At 37.6% G+C, this 15447-nt stretch overlaps 1 protein-coding gene across 1 annotated transcript in view; it reads left to right on the top strand.

Annotated features, from left to right (window-relative positions):
• The window catches only part of cdh13 (cadherin 13, H-cadherin (heart)), a 430791-nt gene that overhangs the window by 209602 nt on the left and 205742 nt on the right, over positions 1–15447 (top strand). The window lies entirely within an intron of this gene.

Here is a 15447-nt window from a genome sequence, read left to right as displayed (position 1 = left end):
CGAAGTTCAGTTAAAGAGCTTCACATGAAATCTGCAGGTTTATTTAAGTCATATTAGACCGTTGCACGAATAACCAAACGTCCCTAATCGAAAAGAAACGATGTTTTTGCTTCACTCAATGCATCAAGGGGATTAATGGCTGCAATGACTCGTGTCTCTTCGGCAGCTCAGTGAAGGAAAGCCGACTGTTGTACAGGATGTGGGAATACAGTTAGAGGAGCCAGTTATTCTACACAACGTGTGCGAGATCAATGATGCAGCTGTCAGCTGGCCTGTCAGACACTCGCCTAATGTGGGTTGCAAGTTTGTGTGTGCGAACACAGTGGTCTAACGGTGATTTACTTTGGTTTATTTGACAGCTTTAGAAGGAAAATAAAAACTCTTTAAAGATCTCATTGAACCAAAATTAGACTTTTGTGGCTTTTAGTCCATGTGTGTTACACTACTGCTCAAAAGTCTGCATTCAGCGCAATTAAAAAAAAGAAATATAATAATAATAATAATTTTATTCAGAAAGGATGCATTCAATTGATCAGTAAAGATCAATTGACAGTAAAGATGTAAAATTTTACTAAAGATTTAAATTCCTAATAAATTATGTTCTTTACTCATTAAAGGGCACCTATTGTGCGATGTAAAATAAGTATCTGATGTCCCCAGAGTGTGTATGTGAAGTTTTAGCTCAAAATACCCAACAGATCATTTTTTACAGCCTGTTTAAAGGGTCACTCCACCCATTTCAACATTAATCTTTATTGAAAGTGGGTTATATATGTAGTCGAAATGTAAAAGAAATTTTGAATTTGGTGCCCTCTTGACCGAGAAAAGACAGAAAATAACTTTAGGGCGCGTTTGTATGTAAGACAACAACTCCCACAATGCACCACATTGCACAGCTCCGCAAGCCACTCTCACTAATCCAGAACAGCGCAAACAGAGAAATCACTCTTCCGTCTACAAGGCTAGCTGCCAAAAGAGTTTGAAATTCATTTCACACAAAATGTCTAGTTAGTTGGCTGTGGCAAGCATGACGAGGGACGTGAGAGGACGGCGCGAGTGATAATGAATGACACCTGTGAGAAGCAGCGGTCTCATATCTCTCACGCAGTGGTGGACAGTAACGAAGTAAATGTAATTCGTTACTGTACTTAAGTAGCTTTTTTGCGTATCTGTACTTTACTCAAGTATTTAAATTTTGGGAGACTTTTACTTTAACTCCACTACATTTCAAAGTCAAATATCTTACTTTTTACTCTACTACATTTTCAAAATCAGTCGTTCCTTTTTATTTATGAGTGGATAAAAACGTAACTGGTCGAACGAGCCACCAATCACAGTAGGCCTACAGCGCGCGCGCTTTGTTTTGAACTTGCCTTGGCGGTATCTACTAAGCAGAGCTGTTAAATGAGAGTTGCGAACATAGATGGTTGTTACAGTGATCTCGCCGCCGCGCGGTCACGTTATTCGTGAAGGCTTGCTCTCAATAGTTCCAAACAAATCGCGTTGACAATGATTTTAAGCGGGACAGAGAGCAGCAGCTATTATTGCAGCAATTATCGTTAAGTATTGACGCATAATGTACATTGCTTACGTTGCCACTAAAATGACTTCCATGTAATAGCTTTTTTTCTGGGGAGTAGCCTAGCAGAAACACTGTCTGCATTAATACGTTTTTGTGTTTAATTTCGGAGGGAAATTGGCTGCTCCCATAACATAGAATATAGAATATATATATATACACTACCGTTCAAAAGTTTGGGGTCGGTACGATTTTAAATACTTTTAAAAGAATTCTCTTCTGCTAACCATGGCTGCGCTTATTTGATTAAAAATACAACAAAAATCAGTTATAGTATTAAATATTATTCCAGTGTAAATCAGCTGTTTTCTGTGTGAATATATAGTAAAGTGTAATTTATTCCTGTGATCAAAGCTGAATTTTCAGCATCACCAGTGTCAGTGTCTTCAGTGTCAAATGATCCTTCACAAATCAGTATAATATGAGGATTTGATGCTCAAGAAACATTTATTATTATTATCAATGTTGAAACAGTTGTTGGTCTGTCAGTTGTACAGTTTTTTTTTTTTTTTTTTTTGGATTCTTCCTAGGATTCTAGGAAGTTCAAAAGACTTTTGTAACATTATAAATGTCTTTACTGTCACTTTCGATCAAATTAATTATTCCTTGATAAATAAAAGTATTGATTTCTTTCCTCCAAAAAATAAAAATAAAATTCTCACTGACCCCAAACTTTTGAACGGTAGTGTATATATATGTGTATGTGTGTGTGCGCGCGCGTGTGAATATATGTGTGTGTGTGTATGTGTGTATATATATATATATATATATATTTAATGGCGTTGTGCAGGTTTATGTGAATGTATCATAACATTAAGATGTTAATAATTATGACCATAGGCGCTGGAGAAAAATATATACAGTAAATACTCTAAATGTTTTATACCTTATGGGAACAGTCCCCTTCCCTCCAAAATTAAACACACAAAAAATTAATTAAATTCAAATATATATATATATCAGACTAATTAATGTCATTTTATTAATAGATTGGTGTGCCAAGAGTGACATTAGACTTCACTTAGACTGAGTTAAGCAAGAGTCTTGTGATAAATTATAATAGGACATTATAGCCATAAAAAAATCAAAGTACTTGGATACTTAAGTACATTTGAAGGCAAATACTTTTGTACTTTTACTCAAGTGAATGTTTAAAGGCAGCACTTCTACTTTTACTTGAGTAATATTTTACCTTGAGTATCTTTACTTTTACTCAAGTACATGGTATGTGTACTTCGTCCACCACTGCTCTCACGGAGGAGCGGAAGCACAAAAGGAACAGGCCTGATTTTATGTTTTGTTTCTGTTGTGTGTGGCCAGCTGGCTTATACTTTTGTTTAGTATTTGTTTATTTTACTATTAAAATGTTTAAATGTTCGCCGGTTCCCGCCTCCTTCTTCCCACAACAACGAACCCCGTTACATTGGCAAACTCATTAGCGAATTACTCCTCGTTTATATTTCTTTCTATATGGTGAATTATTGCATGATACCTGGATGTTCCGTCAGAACATATGTGGTGCGAAACTAGGCTGGTTCACACAAAACAAACGTCCGTGTGCTCGTCTGATTCAGAGATTTCGTCCAGGAGAAGTTGCTATCGTTGAAATTATCTGCAGCAGACGGATTCTATCTGTGTCCGTAGCGCGCAGCGAGAGCACAGGCACCAGCAGTCCGCCCAGCTCGAGCCAGTCCGGGCGTCCGCGACAGGCAGCCGCCTCCTGTTCCTCCATCAGCCTCAGCTGCTCTTCACTATATTGCGGCTCGTAAAGATAGCCACGAACAGCGGATTCGAGCAGCAGAATTTCAAAATCCTCTACTTCCATATCATGTTTAGTTTCTTCCATATCATGTTTAGTTTCTTCCGTCATTGTCATAACTTCCTATCTCCACAGCGCTTGTTAGCTTAGCTTATAAACAAGATGGCTGATATTGATTTCAGTATCTACAAGGTAAGTCCCACCCACTGATCTGTGATAGCTCTGTTAGCGCATTAGGTCCAACCCCCTATGGGCGTGTTTGAAAGGGTGGGATCTAGTGCTTGTAGTCTTTACAGAAATCCCCCCCTCTTACAATGACGTAAAATGACGATTTTTGCGTCATTGTAGGAGGAAGTGAAAAAGGTAAATAGCGGATTTCTCTCGTCTCAGGGGAAAATGAGAGAGTGTTGCACGACCATTCAATAGTATGACTGGGTTTCTAACAATGGAAAGCTTAATGCAAATGGGTGGAGTGTCCCTTTAAAATGTCACTTTTTGGGGCTCAGAAAACGTTTTAGTGTGTATCCCTTTAAATGCAAATGAGCTGCTGCAAGCTGGCGTTTAGAGCCAGGAGTGGACAATCTTATCTCACGGAATGATAATATCAAAACAGAAACTCTCAGTAGCGGTGTTCATTTCGACCCGGAGTCGGACAATAATGCCCACAGAATCAGAGAATATATGCTGTATAGAAATAGAACAGGTATAGTCTAGTTTAATTACGGTTCTAACTTATTTTTCCATCTGGTTTTTATCCACTATTAATACAAGCCTGCTGTAGCGGACCGCGTCCGAATGATGGCCAAAAATATACTGATGAGTTTAATGAAGTTTATTGTACATCACACAAAAGATGAAGCATCAGTTTTACTTTTTAAGAGATGAATAAACACAGTATAAGAAGTGCGCATTAAAGTCTTATACATAAACTCTCTCTCCCTCTCTCTCCCTTTCATTATAATCAACGTACACAGCATAGTAGGCTACACAAAACACTCGTTACAACTAACAGTAAACAAATATATACACACCTTTTCAGTGGGTGCTTAATAAACTGGTCAACTTTATATCCGCAAAACGGCTCGACGAGCTGTCATAAAGTGCGCGCTCTCACTTTCATATCTGCCGTGATCAGTAACGTTAGGTCTATCGCTCCGGAGACTATAAGCTGGATCACGAACAGTTGGTACAGATCCATCCTCGAGTAACAACAAGAGTAAATGAAGACTGCTATGTTCATTCTTACATCCAACAACAAAACACCTCAATCACTTTAGAAGACATTCTTGTCTACAGCTGCTCCGGTGTCGAAACAATGGCTCACTCAGGGCGGGTCTATGCTAAAACTGCAGTGTCCGTCAACAGTCGTGGGAGGGGCTTGTGCAAAAGTACATCACATTGCCCTGAATCTGAAAACGGCTTGTTCTGAGACAGTACTTATGATTTATGGGGATTTAAATAAAAGCACTGGGTGGATTTTCATCATTATAGGGTGGTTGTGTACTCACACTGCCAACACACATTTATGTTCAAACGCCATGTAAAAGTGAATTTTCCATAATAGGTGCCCTTTAAATAATTCTTTAAAATTATCACAATTCACACAGAAATATTAAGAAGCACAAACTTTTTCAACATTGATAATTAGAAATGTTACTTGAGCACGAAATCATCATATTAAAATGATTTCTGAAGGATCATGTGACACTGAAGACTGGAGGAATGATGCTGAAAATTCAGCTTTACATCACAGGAATTAATTACATTTTAAAATGAATTAAATTTGAAAACTTATTTACTGTTATAGAAAACTGTTTTTTTAACATGATGACTCTCATGTTGCACTAAACAAATGTTCTGTCCAATCAGATGCTCTCTAGAATAAGTATGTCCCTCCCCCTGCCAATTGGTATCTGCAACTATAAAACGAGGTCTGCAATACCTGGAAAAATCAATCTGAAATCCATTTATCTTGTCAGGAGGTTCTGGACAAAAATGTATTGGCTAGCCCCTCGATAAATCCCACCCCCTTCTTGTTTTAATAGGCAATACATCAAAACATGAAAGAAAATTCTTGGTGTCTTTAACCTTAAATAGTGAGACCTTTCAATATGTAGAGCTTTGCCAAAAGAAAGGACCACCCTGTGGCAACTCCAGATAACAATATAGACAATACGATTCCTTTGAATTGTTTGCTCGGTTGAGCGAGCTGTTATTTTGATTCAAGAATTCGAGAGCTCTTGTTCTCTTTCTCTTTGTGTCCTCTGTCGTTTGACAGATAAAGGAGGGTTTACCTGGTTTTCTATCCCCGTGTAGAGGAGAACTAAAGCGGCACTGCTTAGTTTGAAGTCCACCTGTCTGGCTAACAGCTTTAATAAAATAAGAGTTGCTCTTCCTCTACCATGGTTTTGTTGTGTCCCACTGTTATGCTCTGATAAAGTGTTCTTAGTAAGGTTTTTGAAAAATCTCTGTCAGCCTGACGCCTTGGCTTGTCTTTTTAATTTCATATCTAATAAGAGATTATTCCTTATATTATTGCTTCTTTTGTGGACATGCTGTTCACCGGAATAAATTACAAAAAAACAATATATATATATATATATATTTTTTTTAAATTATTATTTATTGTATTTATTCTGGTGATGGCAAAGGTAATTATTCTAATATACTGATTTAGTGCTCAAGAAATATTTATTTACTTATTATTCTTATCAATATTAAAAAACAAACAGTGATACATTTTTTGATGAATGGAAAGTTAAAAATTTCAGCATTTACTTGAAGTGGATTTTTTTGGCAATAATATAAATGTTTTTACTGTTACTTTTGACAAATTTAATGGATCCTTGCTAAATAAAGTTATTAATTTCTTTAAAAAAATCTTACCACAAATTTTTTTGACAATAGTTTATGTAGCATTGGAAAGTCAAACATTATGAAAATAGCATATTTTCTTAGTGATATTTGCAATTTACTCTATTGAAAATAGAGATAGATTATTGAGATAGGCATAAATACTGGCAGATACTATTTTTACCTTAGTGTTGTTGTACATGAAACGGTATGCAATAATAACATAATGTAAATGATTATATTTAATAAAATTATTAAATAGATGCTGCCTTATTGGGACAATAAAGCCCTCCCTACTCCTACCCCTAACCGATAAACACTTTATTACTAAACACACGTTAGACTCTTTATTTCCACTTTTCGACTATTTTCTTCATTTTTATTGAAATTAATTGCCTTTCCGATATGATATGTGATGGGGAAAGGGAGTACATCGAGTTCGGCCAAAGGCAGATTCGAACTCTGATCAATTTGCTTTAAAACTTCCTGCTACGCGCCTTACTCATTGAAACTCCTCATCAATGCAGCAAAAATGCAGCTCTGATTAAATATGTCACAAGACATAATCTTTTTGTTTGTAGCTTGTAGTGTAGCTAACTTTTTTCCAAACAGTAGCTTCACTTTGGTTTAACTGCTTCAAATTATGATTAGCTTTAAACTACAGTCCCAATGTAGCTGCCCCAACACTGCGGATAGCTTTCTATTTTATACACCACTTTGGTGTAGGTCTGGTGGTCATGGCAGAGCGGTTGTGTGCTCTGAAGAGGAGGGTAATCTCAGGTACGCAGACCCCAGTCGGGATCAAAGCCCTCACTCGGCAGTGCACTTGACATTTACATCTCCTTATCTCCCTTTCTCTCACATCCACACCACCCGCAATCTCAAAAGCATGTGACGAGCGCATGCACATCAAAGCTTGACATTTTACAGCACTAATGCTCACACACTTCTATCTTGATGAAGGAATGATGCTAGCCACAGCTGTTTTTACATCTGTTGGCTGTCTTTCTGTTAATTATAACTCTTACTGTTATTGATTCACCGAAATCCTTTTTTACTGAAACATCGAAACTGAAATTTCATTTAGCTGAAAACCATAACTGAAAATAAGGTTTTGTAATTAAATTTAGCTAATTAAACTTGGCATGCCGTGTTCTCAGGTTATAAATGAAACCAGTTGAAGTAAAGTTCTTCAAAAAGCACAGCAAATTTTACATATTCTACTCTAGAATTTTTTTTTGGTTATGTTAAAGTGCCTCCAAACTGTTGACATGTTGTCTGTGTTGTGCGCATGAAAAGTATTTTGTCAGAAACCAATTTTTGTATTATTATTTGTATTAATTTATTTTTAATTTATTTTATTATTTATTGTATTATTTTATTTTATTTTAATTCCGCCAAATATTTTCAGTTTTTTTTTTTAAATATCAGTTCATCACTAATTAGGGTCCATTCACACAGAACATGTTTTTGCATTCCACTGCGCTGCATTTCCATTGTTTTTCCTATGTAAACATAGAGTAGAACTCAAGTTCAGAGGCCAAGAGAGCCACATTTCAACCACATTAAATGCAAAGGACCACAAATTTCACCTTACATCATAAGACTTTATTTACCCTACTCAAGACAGCATTTCTAGTTTTACTAAGCATTTGTCTTGAACAAGTCTCACTAGTTCTTTAAATGGATTATTAACGGTTTCGCTCACGTCTGTTACAACGTCTCGTGCATGACATAACGTTCTAAAAAGGCAGTGTTCAAGTAAAAAAAAAAAAAAAAACTCTCAAGACCATGGTTCCATTGACCTGTGCCTTGCGTTTCAACCACAAAAAAGCATTCTGTGAATGGCCCCTAACTTTATATTTCTTGTTTCTCGCTTGTGTTGTTCTTTTGATAGCTTATTACTCCAACGTTGTCATTTTCCCACTTTCTCTCTCGGCATTCCGATAAAGGTATTGGGAACGAGTCGCATCCGATTAGTGGAGATGGTCCTCAATGCAGTACATGAAATCCACGGGGAGGAGTCGGATCCAGATCCAACTCCTCCCACCTTACATATACTTAAACCTACCCATCTCCGCCCCCTGATCCCTAAACCCACCCCTAATCCCTAAACCCACCCCTAATCCTACCCATCTCCACCCCTTGGATCTTGATCCGACTCCTCCCCGTGGATCTCATGTACTGCATTGAGGTGCTACTCGATTAGTGGGCATTTCAGAATTGTAATAATCTTCTAGCTAACCTGCTATGGCTGAGAGCTTTGAAACCCCTGACCTCTAATGGCATGTTGTTCTCCATCTAATCACACAAATGGGCCAGTTCCCTCTCGCCTCAATCACCTCACTCACACATATGTAGTGCAACACCTCTGTGCCGCAACACTCCACTTAATTCCCATGCCACACTGGTGGGAATAACCGCATTTTCCGGCTGATCCCTCTACAGCACATCAGGAGTAATTACACCACAGCTAATTCCAGCCGATCTCACACTAGGAGTAATCACAGGCGTGCGGGAGCCGGTGCGGCCCAGTACAGCGCATATGGGGAGGGGGGGATCCAGGCCAGAGACTGTTTTCGCAGAAGGTGCCGCATCACTGCTGTGTATCTTAGTCTTCGGCTCTGCAGGAATCAACTCACAGCAGTTCCTGGCAGAGACTTTTTACTCTCTGCTGTTTATTTCTTCCCATCGGCATGTGTATGTGCATTAGTTGCCTTATGAGCCATGTGAACAAATAGCATTTTTACTTTTCTAAATCAAAAAATAGATTTTATATTATATTTTTCCTAAGCAAGTAGGAGCCAAAGGTGCCATTATGATGTGGTTTTTGGTTGCCACGGTGTTGCGGTGCGTTCGCTAATGTGTTCGAAAGTGTTTTGTATGTTTCAGCGTGTTGTTATGTGGCTGCTAGGGTGTGTTGTTGGTTGTTACGGTGTTGCAGTGGAGTTTTTGCGGTTTTTAGTATGTTGATAAGTGGATGCAAGAGTATTTTGGGTGATTGCCAAGCAGTTGCAGTGTGTTTTCTGAACAGAGTGCATTAGCACCCATCACCTTTTTCAGTGGGGCTGGTTCCAGAAGTATTTTTCCCATTCATTTTTCCCATAGAGATTTTTAATTTTAAGTCTTTGTTAAGCAGTTATAAGCCATGAACCACGACAATCAGCTTAGAGGAGAATCACAACACTACAAACTTTGATTTGAAGCAAAAGCAAAAAAGTATGAGAAAATAGGACAAAAATAAAAGACTGTGTTCTTAAAGGGTTAGTTCACCCAAAAAGTGAAAATTCTGTCATTATTACTCACCCTCATGTCGTTCCAAACCTGAAAGACTTTCGTTCATTTTCGGAACACACATGAAGATCTTTTTTGATGAAATCTGAGAACTTTCTGTCCCTCCAACAACGCAACCACCACTTTGACGCTTCAAAAAGTGCATAAAGAGATCGTAAAACTTATCCATATGAATTGAGCGATTTAGTTAAATGTTTTCTGAAGCAACGTGATCGTTTTATATGATAAACAGATTTAATTGAGGCCTTTGTTCACATATAAGCATTCAACTCACACATTAATTGTGGTAAACGGAGGCTAATCCATGTTCGCTTGACGTGCGACAATCAATGAGGTTCATTCTCGTGTGTTACGCAGCACGTTTGAGCTTCCACAAGAACCAATTCTCGTGTGTTACACACAAGCTGTCTATGGAGGGACAGAAAGCTCTCAGATTTCATCAAAACATATCTTCATTTGTGTTCTAAAGAGGAACGAGCTAATGAAATCTTTTGGCTCGTGTTGCTTTTTTGGACACTCTGATTGGTGTTATTTTCTGTACAGCATCATGGATAATGCAGTTTTTCATCAGGAATTCTGCTGTTAAACACGGTTATGTTAAAAAAAGCTGAAATAAAGCGAGCTGATGGCTTCAGAAGAAGCAAATACCATTGACTAAAAACCTAGGGCTGTCTCTAAAGGTTTATAAATGATTGTTTAAAATTAATTTTCCTATGGAGAATATTAATGACTTTTTACTACCGGAACCTGACTGTTGCACTATTGAGTGTTTTAGCTTGTTGCTTTGCGGTTGCTAGGATTTTTTTGTGGTTGCTAGGGTGTTGCAGTAGGGTTGTTGGTGATTTTCTGGTGCTATGGTTTTCTGAGTGTTTCTTTGAGATTGTGGTTCCTAAAAATAAATGGTCATGGAGAAGGACTTAAAAGAGAACAGACAAATCATAAGAGACTTACAAATAAAGATTTTTTATTTATATCAGTTATTTATTCTCACATTACAGCAATCTACTGAAACTGTTTAATTCCCACTGTTTAAATTTACGTCCCACAGATCCAACTTGTACCAACATGCAAATCCACACTCTCATTCACACATACAGGCAAACACAGAGGTGCCCACACACATTACCGCACATGTGTATACATACACACACACACTGACACACGCAAATCCCCCGAGCGATTCTTTCATATTTAGGAAGCGTAGCATTTCCCCAGACCGACTAACTAACCATGCAATTGACATCTTAGAAGCTCTTTCTCTCTGCAAGAGCCACAAAGTGACTCCTTAATTACGTTCTTCTCTGTGGCGTTCATGGCCAGACTGCTGCAAAACACAAGGCCATGATAAAGGCTCTATTATTGGACCGGAATCAGGCTTCCGTGTCATGCCTTCTTAATATCCTCATAGTCTTCTTACCGCAGGGAAATCGCACTGTAAAATGTTGAGCATGAAGGACCTCTGATGAAGGACTGGAAGTTGTGATCGCTGTATGATACAAGAGCAGCTTCTAAACAGAAAGATTAAAAGAGCATGATTCTGTTTCACAACAAGAAGGCAGATCAGACAAGCGTAAATTATAATAATGATAAAAATAATAATAAAAGATTTAAGTTGTGGTCTAGTACAAATACGCTAGATACTGTATCAGCCTTCCAAGTTAGGCATGTATTAAGAGGATCTGTGATTATTTTGTATGCCCTTACATGAATCGATTTTCTTGCAGAAATATTTCTATTTATTTAGTTATGTAAATATATTTGTAAAATCAATGTTTAAAACTGGTTCAAGGATTTTAAGATAAATATAGTTTATTAGTTTGTTAAAGAAAAGCTTTAAGCTTTAATATATATATATATATATATACGTATATATATATATATATATAGTTTTTATTAGTTTATATTAGTTTTTAATAAAATGTAATAAAATAATATAAATAATAGTTATTATTATTATTATTAGTGCTTGTATTTTATGGAAAACATTGTATCCCTTTTACAGAAAAGGGCAGCTTAGACCTTTTGTAAGATACGTTTTTGTATTCCACGAAAAAAAAAAAAAAGTTTTTGAGTGAAGTAAGTGCGATTAGATTCCTATTCATTTAAAGAACATGTTGCTCATCTCTGTACATACCTCTACTCTCAGAAACCATTCCTCAATGTCAGGCACATGAATAAAACAGCAGACAGACACCTATTCTTGGAAAGAAATGGAAAGCGAAAAGATGAAGCCACCCATGCATTAATACAGAACATACGGATGATGTTTTTCCCTGTGTAGCTGCAGCCAAATGACAGTGCCGCTCCAATGCCTGCAGAAGAGTCACATGATGATGTGTCGAGGGGGGGGGGGGGGGGGGGGGGGGGGGTTTGGAGCCTTGTCTCAGGCAGACAGACTCTGTGCTCACCCACAGCAGGTTGGCACTGAGATATCATGATGGGATGAGGCTCGTCTCTCACAAATAACTGCTCCGGTCCATCGTAGAGCTGGAACAAGACCTGTGTGTCCACCAGCTGTTTGTTTGCCATGGACCTGACACACACCCTGATCCGCAGGGCACTGACATGCTGCGTTTGATGGCGGGGGAACGGCGGCATCTGTGCGTGTGTGTTTTTTCTGTGCGTTTATTGGTGTGTGGGTGCGTGCCATCTGTCCTCCGAGTAATTGCTGGTATTTATATGATATTAATTGTATACTGAGCACTGTGTGCTTTCAAAGCTAGTTTAAATTGAACTGTTTTAAGAGATGCTAGATGCTAAACACGAGAGATCTGTGTGCACGGAAACTAATCAGCTAACCATCTGTGTCGGCTTGTAGTGTTTTATACGCTTTTTGAACTTATTGCTTCCCACATCAGTCACTAAAAGGACCGTTTGTCCTCTATCACATCACAGAAACTGTCCTTTTGAGTGCAAAACCCGGACTATTAGGTTAGCTAGAAGTGGCCTAAGGTGATATCCCGTTGTAACATCAATTAGAGTTCTCATTATGTGTGGCCTAACACTAATTACTGCAATTATTTCCTGCTAACAGTTATGATCCCTGTAGTGGCAACGCTGAGATGGCCTCTCATTTTTTAAGCGTTTGGGAAATGGCACTCTTGGTCCACCATGGCTTACTGTTTCTCCCTGCTGGGGTTCATCCATCGGGGGACGTCCATGTGCTTCCTTGCACGTTACAGTAATGACCTTCACGGTTTTCACACAACTGTGAGACCGGCGGCTTCTCTGTTTTCAGATAGTACTTGTGATACCTAAAACCAGGCCAGTGGTTGCATTTAATGGTACCCGCTGGTATTGCTGTCTAATCAGCCCCCTCCGTACCTCACCAGTCACGGCTGCGGAAATGAAACATTAAACATTTAATGGGAGATTAAAACCTCCATTAGTCTGAAGAGTGCTAAAATGCTGGGGGAAAGTGGTCGGGTTTCCAGATTTTAGCGTGTCCTAGTTTATCACATGAAGGTCAGAGCCAATCAACATGTGTGTCAGCAAATAACGATAAGCGCTGCATAGATTTGGGGATAACTGAAGGCTGAATGGATATTCTAATCATAGTGCTTGCATACAGAATTGATATTCCTGGAATGTTCTAAAAAAAAAAAAAAAAACTAAAGTGAAGAATTCAACTTTATTAATTTTCCGACCATTTTAATCATTTTGATTTTGGCTGTCTGAAAAATTCTCAGAGCCATCTATTTTTATATAAACTATGTTTAAAAAAAAAAAAAAGACATTTAAGATTAAACCTCCCTTTCACTTAAATTGCTAGATTTTAACAGACAGCGATGTTATCATAATATATGCATACTGAAATTTAAGTGGTCTTCCTTCTTTCTTTCCAATTGGTTTTGTCTTCCTTGCATAGTGTAAGAGTTGCCTTTACAGAGTGTCTAGGTTTTGATACTTGTGAACTGACTGAAAACAAGACACGGCTGAGTGTCATGAAAACAGCAAAGCAGCTTTGATTCAGAATTTCATTTAAGCTTTAACACTATTAATTTGCTTCCTTGCAAGCGCTGATACTTATTTAAAAAAAAAAAATGAAAATCTAGTTGAACATCCCTGAAAAGAATTGTGTTTAGATGCTGGTGTGCTGATGTTCCAGAATGCTACTTATAGCTTAACAAGCAACATTTTCTCAGGCAGTCCACTTTATCAGACCATGCTAATCGATCGGATTACCAGTTGAAACCCATATGGCTAGACCAGCACCTAGCAGCATGCAGCTTTTTCAGCTAAAATTACAATAATTCTTTCTTGAATGTGCCTTTTGTGAACAATTATCAAGCCTGTGTTTTACCAACCAGTAACATACACCTGATCCCAAACAACCAGTCAATAAGATCCAATGATCCTTGAATGTTACATTATTGTGTAAGTGAGGTTTTGTTCAGAGTGAGGCTTCATGAAGTAAGTGTGAGGTGTCAGTGCTTAGTTGGAAGTAGCACTGGAGGCCTTCACAGGTCTGCCCAGTGGTTGAAGGCTTTATCTCAGTGACTTAATGATGATGGATTCCTGCAAGGTCACTCTGTAAATTGGCATAATAACCACAGTGCTTGAGAGGATAAAATCAATACAGACTGAAATGCTGCGCGTACGCAGCAGGTGTTTACGAAAATCTGTCCGAGCGGAGAAATACTGTTGACTTGTTGTAGTTGTGTTTCTAATGTCTGATGAGTTTAACTGAAGCTGAGGGACAAATTGTGGTCAGTTGCAGAGAGACCCTTTAATAATAATATATGACCCATGCTGGCAAAATGAGTCAGAGTGCGCACAGGCTAATTACAAGCTACAGGCAAAAACAAGTGAAAAATGTTGGTCAAATTTGAGGTTTTCACAAAAATTAGTTCATTAAGCCCTTGTCTAGAGATCCCAATGCTCCAATTAGCAATCAAACATCTAAAAGTATCTTTATTTGTACGTTTTCTGAGAGGAGTACCTTTCCTTTGTCCATGGAAAATGCAAAAGTTTGGTATCGTTTTAAAGTGCAGTATTCCAACTTTGTGAAAATTCATAGTGAATTCTCGATGGCATGAGTCTGAACCAATGAAATGTGATTTTCAAACTTATGCTGATTTGAAAACAAAACAATCTTACGTTGACTGACAGATCCGAAGCGTGAGCACAAAGTCACAGAAGTCTCTGATAGCGCGCGATGGCGATATACACACATTTACAGTATTTTCAATGTGTCTTGACGAGTATTCACACAAACATGATCTGTTATGTCTTATGTGAACGTTTGGTTAACTGTTGGGGAAAACATCTGATGTGTAACATAGGCTATATTAGATCTGTGTGGTACAGCAGTTCTTAATATATAGGCTGTCTCATTCATGTTAATCAAACAATTGTGGTATCATGGAAAAAAGTTTAATATATATATATATACATTTTTCTATAGAAATTTGGTTTTAACTCTGGTGTGTGCCAGATTAGTCTGTTAATTAATACAATACAATTGTATTAATTTTAATAAAAAAGTTTCCATTAATATATAATATAAGTAATACTGTCATTCTGTGCATCATTGAAGCCAACATAATCCATTTTAGCTTAGTGTTGTGACATTAAGTAAAGTACCAAGTAATTTCAGATGATTATAGTGTGAGTTGTTTTAGTTGCTTTAAATGGCTTTTAAGTGATGTTTGATGGACTTTAAATTTTAAGAATAAATGCATCTGTGTGTGTGAGAGAGCAACATGTGTTTTGATGACACATTTAAGTTGTTGGAACAAAGTGAAAGATGTGAAAGCTATTGTAGTCATCTTACAACAGCTGTGTGGAAGCACTTTGCATAAGAAAAAAGTTTAAAGAGGAAATACATTTCAGAAATGTAAAAAAAAAAATGCTGGGAAAGAAAAGGATCTGTAACAAATATTTTCTCAAGAAGAAAAAAAGTAATTTGACTATCAAATCAGCAGAAAAAAAGATTCTGAAGATTAAAAAAAGCAACGAA

This window comes from Rhinichthys klamathensis, unplaced genomic scaffold, assembly GCF_029890125.1.
Source record: "Rhinichthys klamathensis goyatoka isolate OS25496 unplaced genomic scaffold, OSU_Roscu_1.1 h1tg000181l_1, whole genome shotgun sequence".
NCBI classification, from domain to species: Eukaryota; Metazoa; Chordata; class Actinopteri; order Cypriniformes; family Leuciscidae; genus Rhinichthys; species Rhinichthys klamathensis.
The sequence above is the reverse complement of the archived record's forward strand: the minus strand, read 5'-3'. Positions and strand labels throughout refer to the sequence as shown.